Here is a 17,008-nt window from a genome sequence, read left to right on the forward strand (position 1 = left end):
TATCTGACTATCTAAAACTTCCCTATGTTATCTCAGCATAAACAAAAAAAACCCTATTGCTTTAATCTCTGAGAATGCCCAGAAAATATTTATAAAATTATAAACTATTTTTATGTTAGCCTTAAGCCCAAGTTGCTTATTATACAGGCAGAATCAGATATAAACATATCAAGTACAGATTAAATCCTAGGCACATATTCTTGTTTTCAGGAATTAATGTTGCAGCAGATGGAATGAGAGAAAAGATTTTAGCAGGAGAGCTAATAGACCTGTCAAGGACAATCTGAATAAATAAAACCGAAAATCTTGGCTGATGACATCTGACAGAAATGAACCCAAGTACATGGGTTTACATTAGAGAAGAATTTGTCCTAATGCCTGATGCTTAGCTGCAATGATTATATGGTTCCTAACCTTGATTTATAACGTTTATTTTAAAAACCATAAATCTATAGCATTACTTGAAATACATTGAAATAATACTGTGAATCAGTTTGTGTCTCAGAATATATGTAAAAGAGCTTTTTCATCCATCTGGATCATAAAAGAGGATGCTAGTTTTCTTATCTCAAAGTATAGCTGAAAGAACCAACATCTAAATCACCAAGCCCTGCAATCCCCATTGCACTTCTTGGCTCTGATTTCTGCAGTGTTTTTGAGGACATAAATAACTTATCTAAGTATTAGGATGTTTGGCTGCCTGTGGAAGCTTATCAATTTTACTTTTATGGACTGTCTGCTGATAGAAACAAGGTAAATCTACCCTCCCTTGATGGGAAACCTTCAAAAAGCCCTGGAATGCATTCTCTGGAATTTTTGGTATCTGGAAGTGTCAAGAGAGCAGGGTTTTTTTCTTCACAGATGTCACAGTGTGACTCAAATTAGAGCCATCTGCTTTGCATTCAACTTTCTAGGGCCATCCTTCATTTTTTACACACTTCCTGTTGCTGACAGCACAGTTCCTCCTTGTTTCATTCCACACAAGCACTTTTGCTCATCCAAGAGATTGCAAGAGGTTTACATTTTCCCTCTTGGGAATTTATTCCTTTCTTGCTTTCATTATAATTAAGCAATTCCTGATCTTTGTAATATTTATTTCAGTGATCTCATTGCCATCCCCTCATCACAAACTAGAATAGATACACCATCTGATTGGCTTTACCTTTTCAACAGATAAATGCCAATCCTGTCTGGTGCCCACTAAAAGTTTTGCAAGAACTGAAGCATTCCATGTTAGCCAATTCACTGAATCTATTTGAAAACCATGAGACAATGGCTTGTCACACTAGTTACTCCGATATGAAATAACAGGAAAAAAGAAAAACAGCTGTTATATATTAACCACTAATCACTTGGTTATATAAAGTTTTTCTGGGCTCTGAAAGATCATTGACTTTTGTGTGAAAGAGAGAGACATACATAAGCAGGGAAGTTTGTACTGCTTTTACCAAAGAGTAATTCTAAGAGTGCTTGTTCATTTTGTGAGCTATCCACAGTACACCACAAGGTAAAAACTAGCTTTGCACCAGCTGTCTAACAGTATTTGGGAGATGTTGGGTCATGCAGGCTTTCTTGTGCTGAACCTCACATCACATCTGAGCAGGTCTGGCACTGGTTCCTGCTTCCACATGAAATGCTGCTAAGGTTCCCCACTGGAATGGTACCTATCTACTTGCATTTAACATGCTTACATGGGCAGAAGCTAGGGGAAAATGACAGGAGCTCACTCTGTCACATGGTGCCATGGGCTCAGACCTCTGGTGAGCAAACCCAGCATCTTTAAGCTGATGAGCCACCCTGCCCCGCTAGGTCACTCGTGGCTGATGTGAAGACCTTGATAATCTAGAATGAATAATTATCCCATCCTGCTAGAGTTTATCCTGATACAGAAACTGCACCATGCTAACACCCTGAAAGGTAGAAAAATATTTTGCAGGAAACATTTGTTTAGAGTAGGAGGTCCCATTAGCAACTCGACAGCTCATAATATCTGCCACATTGCAGGATTCAATGCACACCAGCAGTCTATAAATAATGCAGTCCACACCAGAATGGCTATGGAAAAGTTTATAATGGCCCATCAAATTCATATTCAAAAATTAATTGGAATAGGAATAAGATTTACAATAGCCGTTCTCCTCACATCCTGCTAATTGTAGCATGAAAACAGTTGACACTTCACTAATTATAGAACTGATGACATTTGGGGGACTGAAATTTGCATAAACTAAGCACTGCCTTAAAGGCCATTTTGATTGAGCTACATTTTGAAATGCCAGATGGAAAATGCAATAGGCTTGTAATGAATTAGTACTTTCTTGAAAGAAATCCTATCAGCTAATTTCCTCACTCAATCTTCAGGAAAATGGAAAACATTTTTCACTTTTTTTCAGTTAGGCTGTTACAAATCAAGATTTGTCTCTTTCTCCTCCCCAGGGGGCGACTATTATCATTATTATTATTAGCATTAGCATTAGAAATATTAGCATTAGCATCATCATCATCATCATCATCATCATCATCATTATTATTATTATTAAAATTGATATTATTTCTTTTCCTTCTTTCTGAATGTCAGTTTTTTCACTTCAACCTGTAAGTTTCAAAGACATTTGAATCACAGAATAATTTTGCCTTTTCAATGCATCAAAAAACTTGATGCTACCTTACTGTCAACGACTCTGAGCATTCAACATAATCCAACAAGGGAATTACAATACAGAGTGAAGGCCATCTGGATGGGGGGAAACTTTATTCCAGATGGCAGGCACTGCTACAGAGAAGATACATTTCCAGAGTCCAAAAATAAGACATTTTTTAACTGAATGAAGTTGAAGTGCTCCAATCCTGTGGAATTGAATTAGCTGGGTAGTTTCTCAGATAACTAGGCCCTATGCCATTTAGAGCTTTGATGATACAGTAACAACCTGTTCCTTGATTCACACCCAGAAACAAACCAGAAACAAGTGCAGGTTGTGAAGCTGAGGTATTATATCCCATTACTGTTCATGCTGCTACATTCTGCACTAGTTGAAGCTTCTCGTCATCCTCAAAAGCAACCCCATGCAAAGATCATAGCAGTAATCAAGCTGTTGGTGACTAGGGACTACTAAATGACTACCTAAGAGAATACCAAACTGGGAAAGGGCACAACTATGCACCAGATGAAGTTGTACAGAGACCTTTAGAGTCAGAGTTGACACTTGCTTTTCAAGCAGGACTTGTGAATCCAGGAAGACCCCTAGAGTTAGCGTTGGTTCCTAATAACTGCTTGGACAATCCCGAGGTCACACAGCTGGAGTGGCATGACTTGTCAGAGAATCCAGATGTCTACCCTGTTGCCTTGATAGTGCTATCCATAGATAGATGAGAGAAAGATAGATAGATAGATAGATAGATAGATAGATAGATAGATAGATAGATAGATAGATAGATAGATAGATAGATAGATAGAGATAGATAGATAGATAGATAGATAGATAGATAGATAGATAGATAGATAGATAGATAGATAGAATACTAAAATTAATATTCAAGTAATATTATAATTCAATGGGAATCTTCACTTTCTCTGGATTTTTCATAGAAATCCTCAAATGCAACCGTCCACATGAAAATTGTTTTTGTTGTGAAACTACACAGATCCATTTTCAGCATGTATGTGTGCTGAATAAGTTTTCTAGCAGTGAAAATGTTTGCTTTTTTTTAACCCTCATAAATATTTATGCAAAACACGGATTAGATTTAGCTCACTATCCTTACGAAGACAGCTGTATTAATTCACTAGACTAGTTACACATGAAATTTAGGGGCAGGAAAATATATAAATGCAGTGCTAGTAGAGCTTTTATTAGTGCTAAGGTAAGGAAATTAAAAACTGTTGAACCTGTTAACAAAGGTCAGTGCAATAACAGAAAGACTTATGCAATGTAAGAGGGCTCAGTTAGGTTCATGCATGAACCACAACTTTTAATTTGCTGATTTTTAAGTTTGGCATCTCTGCCATAACACTGCAGGATCATCAGAGAACAATAAAAAAGCAAATCAACAGATTGTTTTTGTGAGACATTAAGTGGCAAGTTTCCAGTCAGGAAAAAAATATTTACAAATAAATCATGAACACCCTTTGGAAGGGAAATACCACAGTTATAAAAGTGTCTTTTGAAACAAAACAAAAAAGAGGTGTTGTTATTTTCAGTCAGGAAATCTTCACCTGCGGATTTTACTAGTTTTCTCTAATGCTTGCTGCATTGTGCCTGTTCACAAACAAAAGAAACATTTTTGAACTTTATCTAGGAAATAAACATCAAAATATATTTTACTTACATCTTGTTTATGGATGTTTGTTATTTAAGAGGCATCTTGTCCTTTTTATTAGGTCTTGCATTCTAGAACAGTCTAAGATACAGCCTTTATTATTTTGTATTCTTGGCACAGGAAAAAGAGTAATCTTGGTACCCTTTCCTTGTATGCTTACCAAATTATTGGATATGATTTGCTGCCTTACCAACTGATTATTTTAAAAACAACTTGTTTCAAGATAAGTCAGTTTTCCTCTTATCCAACTGTATGAGACACTAGACTTCAATACAGTAAACTAGCCAGATAAATCATAGCTGGTAGCATAGCTGGATTATATGATTAATATTACAGAATCAAAAATGACCATTAGAACCCTGTTGCACTGAGACATGTTTTGCCTAAATCTATTTTTATATTTATTATTATTATTATTATGTGGTTAATCTTTGGTGAGATTCACAGCCTTTGGGGCTCGTTGGTAGCCTAACAGCTCGAGTCCTAACCAAGGACCCAGGAACTGTTAAGGTAACATCGGAAGATATAAATTGTTCCAAGTAGGGTGGTTTTTTGTAGAGTCAGAATGTTCAAGTCAGGTAAATTTAGAATTTTCAAATAGCTAGGTAGCCCTTTAGGTATTGCTCCAAGGGCTCCAATTACAATTGGGACAACACATGATTTCTTTTTCCACAGTTGCACAACCTCAATTTGCAAGTCCCGGTATTTTGTGATTTTTTTCTTGCTGTTTATCTTCAATTCGTGCATCACCAGGTATTGCAATGTCAATGAACCATACATTTTTCTTTTCAATTATTGTTATAACAATAATAACAATATTATTATTATTATTATTATTATTATTAATATTAATATTAATATTAATAATAATATTATTATTATTATTAAGCGAGGAATTTTCCAGGGTGATTCACTTTCACCTCTTCTCTTCATCATCGCAATGATCCCACTATCAGTAATCTTTAAAAAAATGAAATTAGGCTACCAAACAGCCAAAAAAGCTGAAAAAATTTCGCATTTACTATATATGGATGATTTGAAACTCTATGGAAAGTCAGAAATAGAAATCCAATCATTGACAAACACAGTCCGAGTATTCAGCACCGATATTTCAATGCAGTTTGGCATGGAAAAATGTGCCACTGTATCCATAAAAAGGGGCAAAATCACTGCATCTGAGGGAATTGAAATGCCCAATGGCCAACTAATTAAATGCAAAGAAAAGAAGCCTAGTTCCTGGGGGCGTGGCCTGTTGCCGAGGAGGGCTCCACCGAGCTCCTCAGAGACCTGGTCTGTATATCTAAATAAGATCATAGATAGCACCCCTTTTTGGCTAAGAAAGGGGCAGGGAGGATAGCTCCGTAGACTAGGGTCTATTCGTAAGCCACAGCCTTTTTTTTTTTGGGCTGTGGAAGAGATTAGATCCAGCCGAAGCGGAGCTTTTATCTCCGGCCAGTTCTTCTCAGCTGCCTTTTTTTTTTTGGCAGCCCCAGACAGGCTAGCCCCCCCCAGGACAAAACAAAGTTTTTTCAAGCTAGAATTGATACGGGAGGGTACCACCCCTGTGAGATTTATGCTTTTATTACTATCTTAAATACCAGCTCCATTCGTCTTAAAGACTTCTTTGTTTAAATAGACTTCAAAATGGCGATTTCTCTCCGTGGATGATTACTGGATGTACTTAGCCGGGTTTATCTTCCTGCAGACTGCTCCTTAACAAAATAAACTCTTTTTCTTTGGAAATAGAGGGGAGTGAAGCGCTGCTTACTTGTTTATTTATTATGGCACCCAGATCAAAGAAGCGTCTTGCTACAAATGTATCTAAGGAATTTAAAGAATCTTTTCTGGAAACACAGCCTTTGTCTCCTACGCCCTCTACTGGAGAAGTTTTAACACAGGAATATCTCTTTAAAATGTTTAATGCCTTTAAACAAGAAATTCAGGAATTTGTATTGCAACTTTATGATGATTTAAAATCTAAAGTTAATCAAATGAAGGCGAATACGTTTGCAGCCGTGTCTGCCCTCTCAGATTACTCTGCTGAAATAGAGAACAAATTGGAAAGTCTGGAGAAGGCTAATTTTAATTTGACTACCAATATTCAAATTTTACAAGAAAAAATTAGAAATAACGAAGATCAGCTTATGATGTTAAATTTTAACAGGAAGGCATCTGCAATTAGAGTCAGAGGATTCCGTGAAAAGGAGCAAGAGGATTTGAAACAGACCTTTGCTGAAGCCTTCAGCCATGCGCTGGGAAGCCCGGGACTTAACTTTGATTGGCAGATTCGGAAAATCTATCGCCAGAACTCATTGATAGCGGAACAGCGACAACTCCCGAGGGACATAATTATACATTTTTCCACAAAAGAAGCTAGAAATGCGATTGTGCAAAAGTTTCATAATAACGGTTTTCGAGTTGAAGGCCAGGACCTGATTGTTTTCAAAGATATTCCTTTTCAGATGTTGAAGGCAAGAAGGAATTACACCTTTTTAACTAAGGAGCTTAGGAGTCAACAGATTCGATACAGATGGGAGGCCCCTGCCGGTATTACATTTGAGAATCAAAGATTTCGTCTTAACTCTGTTTCGGAGGCTCAAGATTTCTATTGTAGGATTCTGAAGGCGGGTCTTCCTGACGCGCTTGGAAGAGAGGAGAGACAAGCGGAAGGAGAAAGCAAACGGCTGGTCATGCGGCTGCAAGATGGAGGGGGCAGCCCCTCCTCCCTCAGAGAAGCAGAAGAACGCAGATCGAGAATTTAGATACTTCAAAAGACTTCCTAAAGTTGAGGACTGAATGGGGGTTTGAGACCTCTCTCCGGTAGAAAAAGTGGACTAATTTTTATCAGAAGGGAAAGCTGGGTGAAACTACTTTGAGCTAGATTCTAAAGTAACGTTAGCATAAATTTGATAGTGGTTAAAAGAATGCGGAACGATTTATGTTGTTTAAACTTTGTTAGATGGGACTATTTTAAAATAGAAGGTTAACTGACTCTTGCTGAAAGTATTATTTGAATATGATCCATGCTACTTAACTTTTATTTGAAGGGAAAGTTGGTTGTAATAGTTCTGAGTTACTTTTTAAATAAACGCTAGTATAAATTTGATAGTGGTAAATATCAGACAAGCAAGAGATGAGGGTAAAATGTATGTGGAATGAACTACGTTATTTGTGGTAAATATCAGACAAGCAAGGGAAGAGGGCAAAATCTACGTTGTTTAAAGCTTATTAGAACAGGAAGCCGCCTGGGAAGATAACTGTAAAAAGAATGCAGAATGACTTATGTTGTTTAAACTCTGTTAGAAGGGACTACCTTAAAATAGAAGGTTAACTGACTCTTGCTGAAAGTATTATTGGAATATGTGGAATGATTCATGCTACAATTTACTCTGAGTTATATTTTAAACAAATGCTAGTATAAATTTGATAGTGGTAAATATCAGACAAGTGAGGGATGAAGGTAAAATGAATGTGGAATGAACTAAGTTATTTATTATTTTGAATTACTGTTTGAAAAAGGGGTAAAGAAAGATTATTTACGTTGTTTAAATTTTACTAGAAGGGAAAGTTTGATTACTTGTCTGTAAAGTTATATTTGAATATATGGCATGAACCACGCTGCTTAAATTTTATTGGAAGGGATCATGAGGTTTAGGAAGGGAACGGGAGAGTCTACAGAAGGTTGGGGTAAATAGCAAAGAAGTAAGAGACGAGAATAAAATATAGATAGAATGATTTATACTATTTAAGCATAGATAAAGATGGGGGGCTGAGATCAATACAAGAGTGGTTTCTTTTTTCTTCTTTTTCTTCTTTTCTCTTTTCTTTTTTTCCTTTTGTTTTTTTTTTTTCCTTTCTCTGCTTTTCTTTTCTTTTGATATATACTTTTATTTTTTAATTCATATGTATACAAGATATTTTAGACAGAAGGTAGTGCCAGGTGTGGGCCCTGGGAAGTCGGGAGGATTAGGGATGGGGATTGTGGGGGGTGGGGTGGGGGGGTGTTAACATAGTTTTAATAAGAACAAGAATGTATTTATATACGGTGGTTCTTTTTTTTTATCATTATTATTATTATTATTTCCTTGGTTCATTTTACTTTTATCAGATCAAACAACACTCGAATAAAGGCATACACCAAGGAGGGAGGTAGAGGGAAAGAAGAGGGAGGAGTAAGGAAGGAGTAAGGGGAAGGTAAGGAGGGTGTCCGGGGAGTAAGGGGAGAAGGAAGGATTGAGGGGAAAGGGAAGTAGGAGGGGAGTGTTAGAGGGAGAAAGGAAAGTTGGAGGGGGTAGATGGGGTGTATGGAGGATGCAAGGGTGGGGTTGTGAATGATGAGTTGTGTTTTCTCTTTACTTGTTCGTTTTATTCCCTTTTTCTTTGTTTTTCTTTTTTTTCTTTTTTTTTATATATAGTAAATACCCTGTATATAAATGATTGCAAATGGAATGTGAAAATTGAATAAAATATTTTATGAGAAAAAAAAAAGAAAAGAAGCCTACAAATACTTAGGCATTCTGCAGTTGGATAACATCAAGCATGGAGAAGTAAAAACTATTGTCAGGCGAGAGTACACCAACAGAGTTAGGAAAATTTTGAAATCTAAATTGAATGGTGGAAATACAATCAAGGCCATAAATACCTGGGCATTACCAGTTATAAGATACACAGCTGGCATAGTTAACTGGACACAAGCTGATTTGGACCTTTTGGACCGAAAAACCAGGAAACTAATGACAATGCACTACAGTTTACATCCACGTGGTGATACTGATAGACTATATCTGCCCCGAAAATCAGGTGGCAGAGGATTATTACAAGTGAAGCAAACAGTTGAAGAAGAAAAACATGCACTGGCTGATTATTTAAAAGACACTCAAGAACATCTATTAATCGAAGTAAAGAACAAAAATCTACTGAAGGCCCAACAGACAAAACAAGAATACAGAAAAGATGTGATAAAATCAAGAATGGAGAGTTGGCAGAACAAAGCACTGCATGGTCAATTTCTGGAAAAAATAAAAGATAAAGTGGACAGTGAACAAACTTGGTTATGGTTAAAAACAGGTACATTAAAGAAAGAAACAGAGTCACTAATCCTGGCTGCGCAAGAACAAGCTATCCGCACAAATGCCATTAAGGCCAAAATCGAAAAATCCTCTGATGATGCCAAATGCAGACTTTGCAAAGAAGCTGATGAAACTGTTGATCACATACTCAGCTGCTGTAAAAAAATCGCGCAGACTGATTATAAATTGCGGCACAATTCAGTAGCACAAATGATCCATTGGAATTTGTGCAAAAATTATTATATTAAAACAGCAACAAACTGGTGGGAACATCAGCCTGAAAAAGTCACCGAAAATCAGATGGTCAAGATCTTGTGGGATTTCCGTATACAAACCGACAAAATACTGGCGCATAATACACCAGACATCACACTGGTTGAGAAAAATAAGGTCACAATCATAGACATCGCAATACCAGGTGATAGCAGGGTCGCCGAGAAGGAACATGAAAAAATCGCAAGATACCAGGACTTAAAAATTGAAATTCAACGACTATGGCACAAACCAGCAGTGGTAATTCCAGTGGTAATTGGCACACTGGGTGCTATTCCAAAAGCACTGGAATTACATTTAAAACAGTTAAAAATTGACAAAATCACCATCAGTCAAATGCAAAAAGCCGCACTGCTTGGATCTGCACGCATATTACGAAAATACCTTACGACGTCCTAGGCCCCTGGGTGGGGCCCGACTAGTAACCAATGCCAAATCCGGCGAAACAACTGGCCGCTGTGATACAATTGTACAACAACAACAACAATAATATTAAATGAGATTGTAGAATAATTTAGATCTATGTTGAAAAATATAACCTAATGAGTTAGATTCCTTTTTGTTTTGTTTTTGTCTTGTTCTTTGGCTTTTTTATTTAGATTGTAAAATCATTTAATAATCAAATTTCACTGATTGATAATGTTCATTTAAGGAATGTTTTGTCTTCTTTCTATCACCAGTTGATCCACTTAAATACAATAAAATGTTTTCTCAATCCATATTTACTTCAGATTGTATACTTATGGATAAATGAGAACTTCAAGTAGAAATATTTAAAATCTTCATTTCTTATACGTTATATGGTTTTTAATAATAAAGCCATATTTTCTGTACATTGCATCTTTCTTGAGGAACTTGTTATTCTTGGCAAACTCCAATCAAATGCTATTTTAGTTCAATTCCATAGTTTGTAGTGAGGGCAAGTAGCAACCTGTGAATATACAAAATAGACCTACATATTTGCAATGTGATTATTTCATTTCCAAGTTCTCCTGTGACTTTTGCAACTTTAGTTTCCTCTTCTTCAAGTGTGAACATGTACATTTAGCTGTTGTTTTCACATTAGTCCGATATTCTTTCTACCACCACCACCCTCTTTCTCTTTCTCCCCCTCCTCCTTTATTGACTGTCTGTTTTTGTTAGACTTATCTTTCACCATGTTTCCTTAGGCTTAGATTGAATATTGGCAGGGAGACATGTGCCTACTTGACATGACTTTGTTTTGTAACTTCCATTGATTCATGACTTTGGGGAATGACTATCTTAAATCAGAAAGACCTTTAAGTCTGGACCTCAACACAAGCTTTTCACTCCCCTGAGACATTTCCAAAACAAGCAACAGCATTCTTTAATTTGAATTAAAAAAAAGGATTGAAGTAGAAGTAAATGTAGAAGATACATGCATGTTGTATCAAAACAAAATAATTTACTGGCAGCATCAGTTTATAAAACTATGTAGGCTCAGACCCTTTTCAATCTGAATGGGCAATCATTTGGGAAGCGAAGCCAGAAAATCTGGGGGAAAAATATATGGAAGAAGGTAGAAGAAAATTCGCAATTTGCAATTTAATGGGTTTCTATGCCGCCCAATCCCGGGGGACTCCAGGTGGCTTACAAATATGAAATGAAAATAAAATACATACAGGGGGAGAATACAAACAATACGAACAATTTTTAAAAACACAACATACATTCGGTTTAATTGGGGGTTGAACCTGATTCGAAAATCAGCAACTCCAGGCCTGTCGGAACAGCCAGGTTTTGGTGGCTTTTTGGAAGGCCATGAGGGTGGGAAGGGTCCGGATCTCTGCTGGTAGTTCGTTCCACAGAGCCAGAGCAGCTACAGAGAAGGCTCTCCCCCGAGTGGTCGCCAGTCGGCATTGTCCGGTCGACGGCACCTGGAGTTCACCTGGGTTCTTATTGGACGTTGGGAGGTGAGTAGCAGGAGACGGTCTCTCAGATATCCAGGTCCAGTGCCATGTAGGGCTTTAAAGGTAATCACCAGCACTTTGTAGCGTGTCCAGAGACTAATGTGGAGCCAGTGCAGCTCACGGAGGATAGGTGTAACATGGGTGTACCGAGGTACATCCGATATCGCTCGCGTGGCTGCATTCTGGACCAACTGCAGTCTCCGAACACTCTTCAAGGGCAGCCCCATGTAGAGTGCATTGAAGTAGTCGAGCCTTGAGGTGACGAGGGCATGAGTGACCATTTGAAGTGTCTCCCATTCCAGATAGGGTTGCACCTGGTGCACCAGGCGAACCTGGGCAAAAGCCCCCTGGTCACAGCCAACAAATGATGTTCTAAAGTCAGCTGCGGGTCCAGGAGGACACCCAAGTTGCAGGCCCTCTCTGAGGGGTGTAAGCTTTCACCCACCAGGCTAATAGATGGAAAATCCAGACTATCCTTGGGAGGAAACATCAAAAGCCACTCGGTCTTGTCTGGATTGAGTGCCAACTTGTTTACTCCCATCCAGACCCTAACAGCCTCCAGGCACTGGCACATCACTTCCACTGCTTCGCTGAATTGGCATGGGGCGGACAAATACAATTGAGTATCATCTGCATATTGGTGGTACTTGATCCCATACCGGCGAATGATCTCACCCAGCGGCTTCATGTAGATGTTGAATAGGAGGGGGGACAGGAGCAAGCCCTGTGGCACCCCATATTTGAGGGGCCTAGGGGTCAACCTCTGTCCTCCGACCAACACCGACTGCAACCTGTCAGAGAGGTAAGAGGAGAACCACCGTAAAACGGTGCCTCCCACTCCCACCTCCCCCAGTCTTCACAGAAGGATACCATGGTCAATGGTATCGAAGGCTGCTGAGAGGTCAAGAAGCACCAGGATAGAGGAAAGTCCTCTATCCCGGGCCCACCAGAGATCATCTGTCAGCGCGACCAAAGCAGTTTTGGTGGAGTAACCAGGCCTGAAACCCGACTGGAAGGGATCAAGATAATCAGCTTCGTCCAAGGACCATTGGAATTGAAAGGCCACCACCTTCTCAACAACCTTCCCAACAAAGGGTAGGTTGGAGACAGGACGATAGTTATTAAGAATAGCTGGATCCAGAGAAGGTTTCTTAAGGAGGGGTCTCACCACCGCATCCTTTAGGGGCTGCGGGAAAGATCCCTCCCGTAGAGAGGTGTTAATAATTCTCTGGAACCAGCCTCATGTAACCTCCTTGCTGGCGGAAACCAGCCAGGAGGGACACGAATCCAATAGGCAGGTGGAGGCACTTACCGCTCCCATGGACTTGTCCACTTCCTCAGGACTAACAGGTTGAAACTCAATCCAAGAAATCCGATTAAGGCCCACCCCCGGCATCTTGGCAGGAACTGCCCAAGTGGAGTCCAGGTCCGTCCGAATCTGGGTGACTTTGTCCGACAGAAACTGGACAAATTCCTCAGCTCTTCCCTGCAAGGGTTCCTCTGCATCCCTCCCCTTCAGAAGGGAGCAGGTAATACTAAACAAGGCGGCCAGGCAAGATTCTGCGGATGCAATAGGAGCGGAAAAATGCGCACATTTCGCCGCCCGTATTTCCACGAGATAAGTCCTAATATAGGCTCTTAGCAGTGCTTGGTCAGATTCGGAGTTACTAGCCCTCCAGTGTCATTCTAGGCATCTCTTTTGGCGCTTCATCTCCCGGAGTTCCTCGGTAAACCAAGGAGCCCTCCTGGATCCACTGCCGCCGATCAAGAGCCCCAGCCGCCATTATATTCCAAGCAGCGACCAAGGACTCTGTCGGGCTGCGGGCAAGAGAGTCAGGTATATCCCCAAGCCCCGTTTGAAATCCCATAGGGTCCATCAGGCGCCTGGGGTGGAACCACTTAATCAGCTCCACCTCCCTGCAGTGGGGGAGTGGTTTCCAAAAGTCCAGCCTCAGTAGGAAGTGATCTGACCATGACAGGGGCGAGATCTCAATGCCCTCTAATTTCAGATCATGTCTCCACTGCCCCGAGAGAAACACGAGGTCGAGTGTGTGTCCCGCTGTATGAGTTGGGACCAGAATTACCTGGGTCAAGTCCATGGTTGTCATGGAAGCCATGAACTCCTGCGCCCCATCAGAGCATTCGCCAAGAGATGGCAGGTTGAAATCCCCCAGTACTATAAGTTTGGGGAATTCAACTGCTAGTCCGGCTACTGACTCCAGGAGTGCAGGCAGGGCTGTTGCAACGCAGCTGGGAGGTAGGTACGTTAACAACAAGCCCGTTTGACCCCCAAGGTCCAACTTCACCAGAAGAGACTCACATCCGACAATCTCCGGAGCAGGGATCCTACAAAGAACCAGTGACCCTCGGATGATGGCAGGTACTCCTCCACCCCTTCTCTGGTGTCGCGGTTGGTGGAGCACCTGAAACCCTTCAGGGCACATTTCAGAGAGGGGGACTCCTCCCTCATTGCCAACCAGGTTTCAGTAATACATGCCAGATCTGCCCCCTCGTCCAATATCAGGTCCCGGATGAGGGGAGCTTTGTGAATCACAGATCTGGCATTTAGCAACAACAACAAAATCTTTGTCTAGAAAACCACATAAGTTTTCTATGCAAGTTATCGGGAGTTCATCTCACCTTGAAGGCAACTTTGCTCTGTTCACATAAAAAAAAAGACTATTACTGGTTAAAATTATAATACAGGATGATAATACGTCTACAAATAATACCAGTTGTAACTAAATGGGTATTACTTAAATCACTCAAATCTCAGTGTCAGCTTCAGTTTCTAAAAAAGAGCACACATATTCCCAAAAGTTTGAATTTTTATTTTGTTTACAATACTATACAAACTCTTAAACTTGAAAGTTTTGTACATTACATTTAGATCTTGGTTGTTTGGTTACTTTTTCCAACTATTTGCTGTATAATTAATTATTAATATTTTAGAGTTATATGCCGTCTAACTTCTAGAAATTCTGGGCATTTTACAAATTAGTAAAAAAAATATTAGGACAAGAAAACAGCACAAAAGAAAAAACAATGATAGCTCATATAGACATATTCTTACTTATACTATAAACATACAGTATATTTCACCCATCTACTGCCCTAATAATTTAGGTGAACTTTGTAATCAATTTTGAAAAATTTCACTATTCCAAGTTAATCTATCCTCTCCAGGGAAGACTCAACTATCCTGGCCCTCATTCTTTTGAAGAAAATGTGCATCAAGAGTCTAAACACCACCAGAAAGTGTTACCACTATTACAGCAGACACACCATTAGCAAGGGGGTCACTCTAGGAATCCTGTAATTTTCCTCTTCAAGATAAAAGTCAGAGCAAAGAAATAATCTGTTTCAAAGCTTTCAAAATAATGTGGGGATAGTCTATGAAATTTCACCGCTTTTCAGCTATATATAAAGGCATCTCACAAATCCAAAAGTGGTTCCCAACATTTTGAAACCATCTGAGTCAGATCAGTGTAATTGCTGATATACAGAAAAGTGGCTGGAACAAAATTCAGGTAGAAAAATCTGGAAAGGTAAATGATAACTACAATTGATTGCAGCTTGTTTTCACTAAATGAAAGTTTCCCATCACATTGATACAAAATAATCAGCAGGCAACGAGTGAATACAAATTCTTGTGATAAATTCCAAATGATAGCCCTTGTTGCCAGAAGTAGATTCTAGCAGCCATTACTGCTGGTTCGATTGTGTCTGTGTCATGTGTTTGCATTTGATGCGCACTGTGTGTGCTTGTGCAATGCAATAAAAATTGTTCTGTGCATGCACAGAAGCTAAAAACAAGATGATGGCGCCTATGGTGCCACCTGGAGACCCAGTTCAGGGGCATTGCAGGCCTTGGTTGCTGTCGGTTCCAACAACCCAGGCCGCCAAACCACTACCAGTTCAGCTGAACTGAGTCGAACCGGTAGGAACCCACCACTGCTTGTTGCCCTGATAGAGTATTCCAAATTGCACACCCTCACTTGTATAATTCTTCAGTGATTGTGATGGGCAACTGTTGTCAGTGGTGATCAGTGACATAGATACCACTGGATACCATGGCAGTGGTATCTCTACCTGGTGATATTTGATAGGCTGCCATCTATATATAGTCTTTCAACCTTAGCAACAATGACTGGAGCAGAATTAGGTTGCTATGTCTTGACATGTATCATGTCTTGACATGTTACCCTGCAGATAACAATTGGAAGGGTAAATGTTTGTTCAATGGTTGTAAAGCAATGAGATCATTTGTACTTTTCCAGTCAATCTAATTATAGATACAGCTCTGTAAATTTGGTTTTCATTTAGAACATTGCATACAGTATATTGCTTACATTCAGATAGAATCGTCATATCTGCATTTCTTGCCAATAAAGTTTGCAAATAAGCATTGCACTTTACCATTAAAGTGCAATGTCTTTATATGTAAGGTATTCCCCTTCTTTGTTTGGGTGTGTGTATGTCAGGGGTGGGTTCATCCCAGATCGCCCCAGTTTGCACACACCAGTTGATCAGTGAACCCGGAAGTAATTAACTTCCGGGAATGCTGGTACCACTCCTGGCCCCTGTCAATGCAAAGCGTCCTTGCCGACAATAACAGTAATAATAATAACAGTAGACTTATATACCGCTTCATAGGCCTTTCAGGCCTCTCTAAGCGGTTTACAGAGTCAGCATATTGCCCCCAACAACAATCCGGGTCCTCATTTTACCCACCTCGGAAGGATGGAAGGCTGAGTCAACCCTGAGCCGGTGAGATTTGAACCGCTGAACTGCTGATCTAGCAGTCAGCCTGCAGTGCTGCATTTAACCACTGTGCCACCTTGGCTCTTGACAAGGCAGCATGACCCACTCGGCATGTAGAAACAGCAAAAGAAGGAACAGGAGAGGAGTTCCAAGCGGGGCTTTTCAAACAGCCGAACTCCTCTCCTGTCCATTTCTTTTGCTGTTTGAACAAGCCGTGCGGGTTGCGCTCCCTTGTCTTTCATAGCCAGCTCATTTCCAATTGGGGTGGGGATCCATGGAGAGGGATGGAAAAAATCAATTTCTTCCCCTCTCCCCCAATTGGAAATGAGCTGGCTATGAAAGAAAAGGGAGCGCATCCTGCACGGCTTGTCCAAACAGCAAAAGAAATGGACATGCCGTTGTTTTCCAAGGCATGGAGCGATTCCAGAGCCCATCCGCCACCCCCGTGGAAAACATAAGCACGCACGCACAGCCTGCACAATTACAGGCCCAGAGAGTGGAGACTCTCGGAAGGAAGCCAGAGGCAGCGGGGCAGCCAGGTCCCTCGCCCTCAGAGGGAGGAAGGGCCAGCTGGGAGAGGGGCTTTTGTCCTGCTGCCTCTGGTGGACGGAGCTTCACTGGCCCGCGGGGAAGATTCCGTCCCTCATCCCGGAG

At 40.3% G+C, this 17,008-nt stretch overlaps 1 protein-coding gene across 2 annotated transcripts in view; it reads right to left on the reverse strand.

Moving 5' to 3' along the window:
• Positions 1–17,008, reverse strand: part of SPRY1 (sprouty RTK signaling antagonist 1) — a 503,195-nt gene that overhangs the window by 251,134 nt on the left and 235,053 nt on the right. The gene's annotated exons all lie outside the window — the stretch shown is intronic.

Source organism: Thamnophis sirtalis, unplaced genomic scaffold (assembly GCF_051295495.1).
Source record: "Thamnophis sirtalis isolate CommonGarterSnake01/CBP01778 unplaced genomic scaffold, rThaSir2_p1.2 scaffold_10, whole genome shotgun sequence".
Lineage (NCBI taxonomy): Eukaryota > Metazoa > Chordata > Lepidosauria > Squamata > Natricidae > Thamnophis > Thamnophis sirtalis.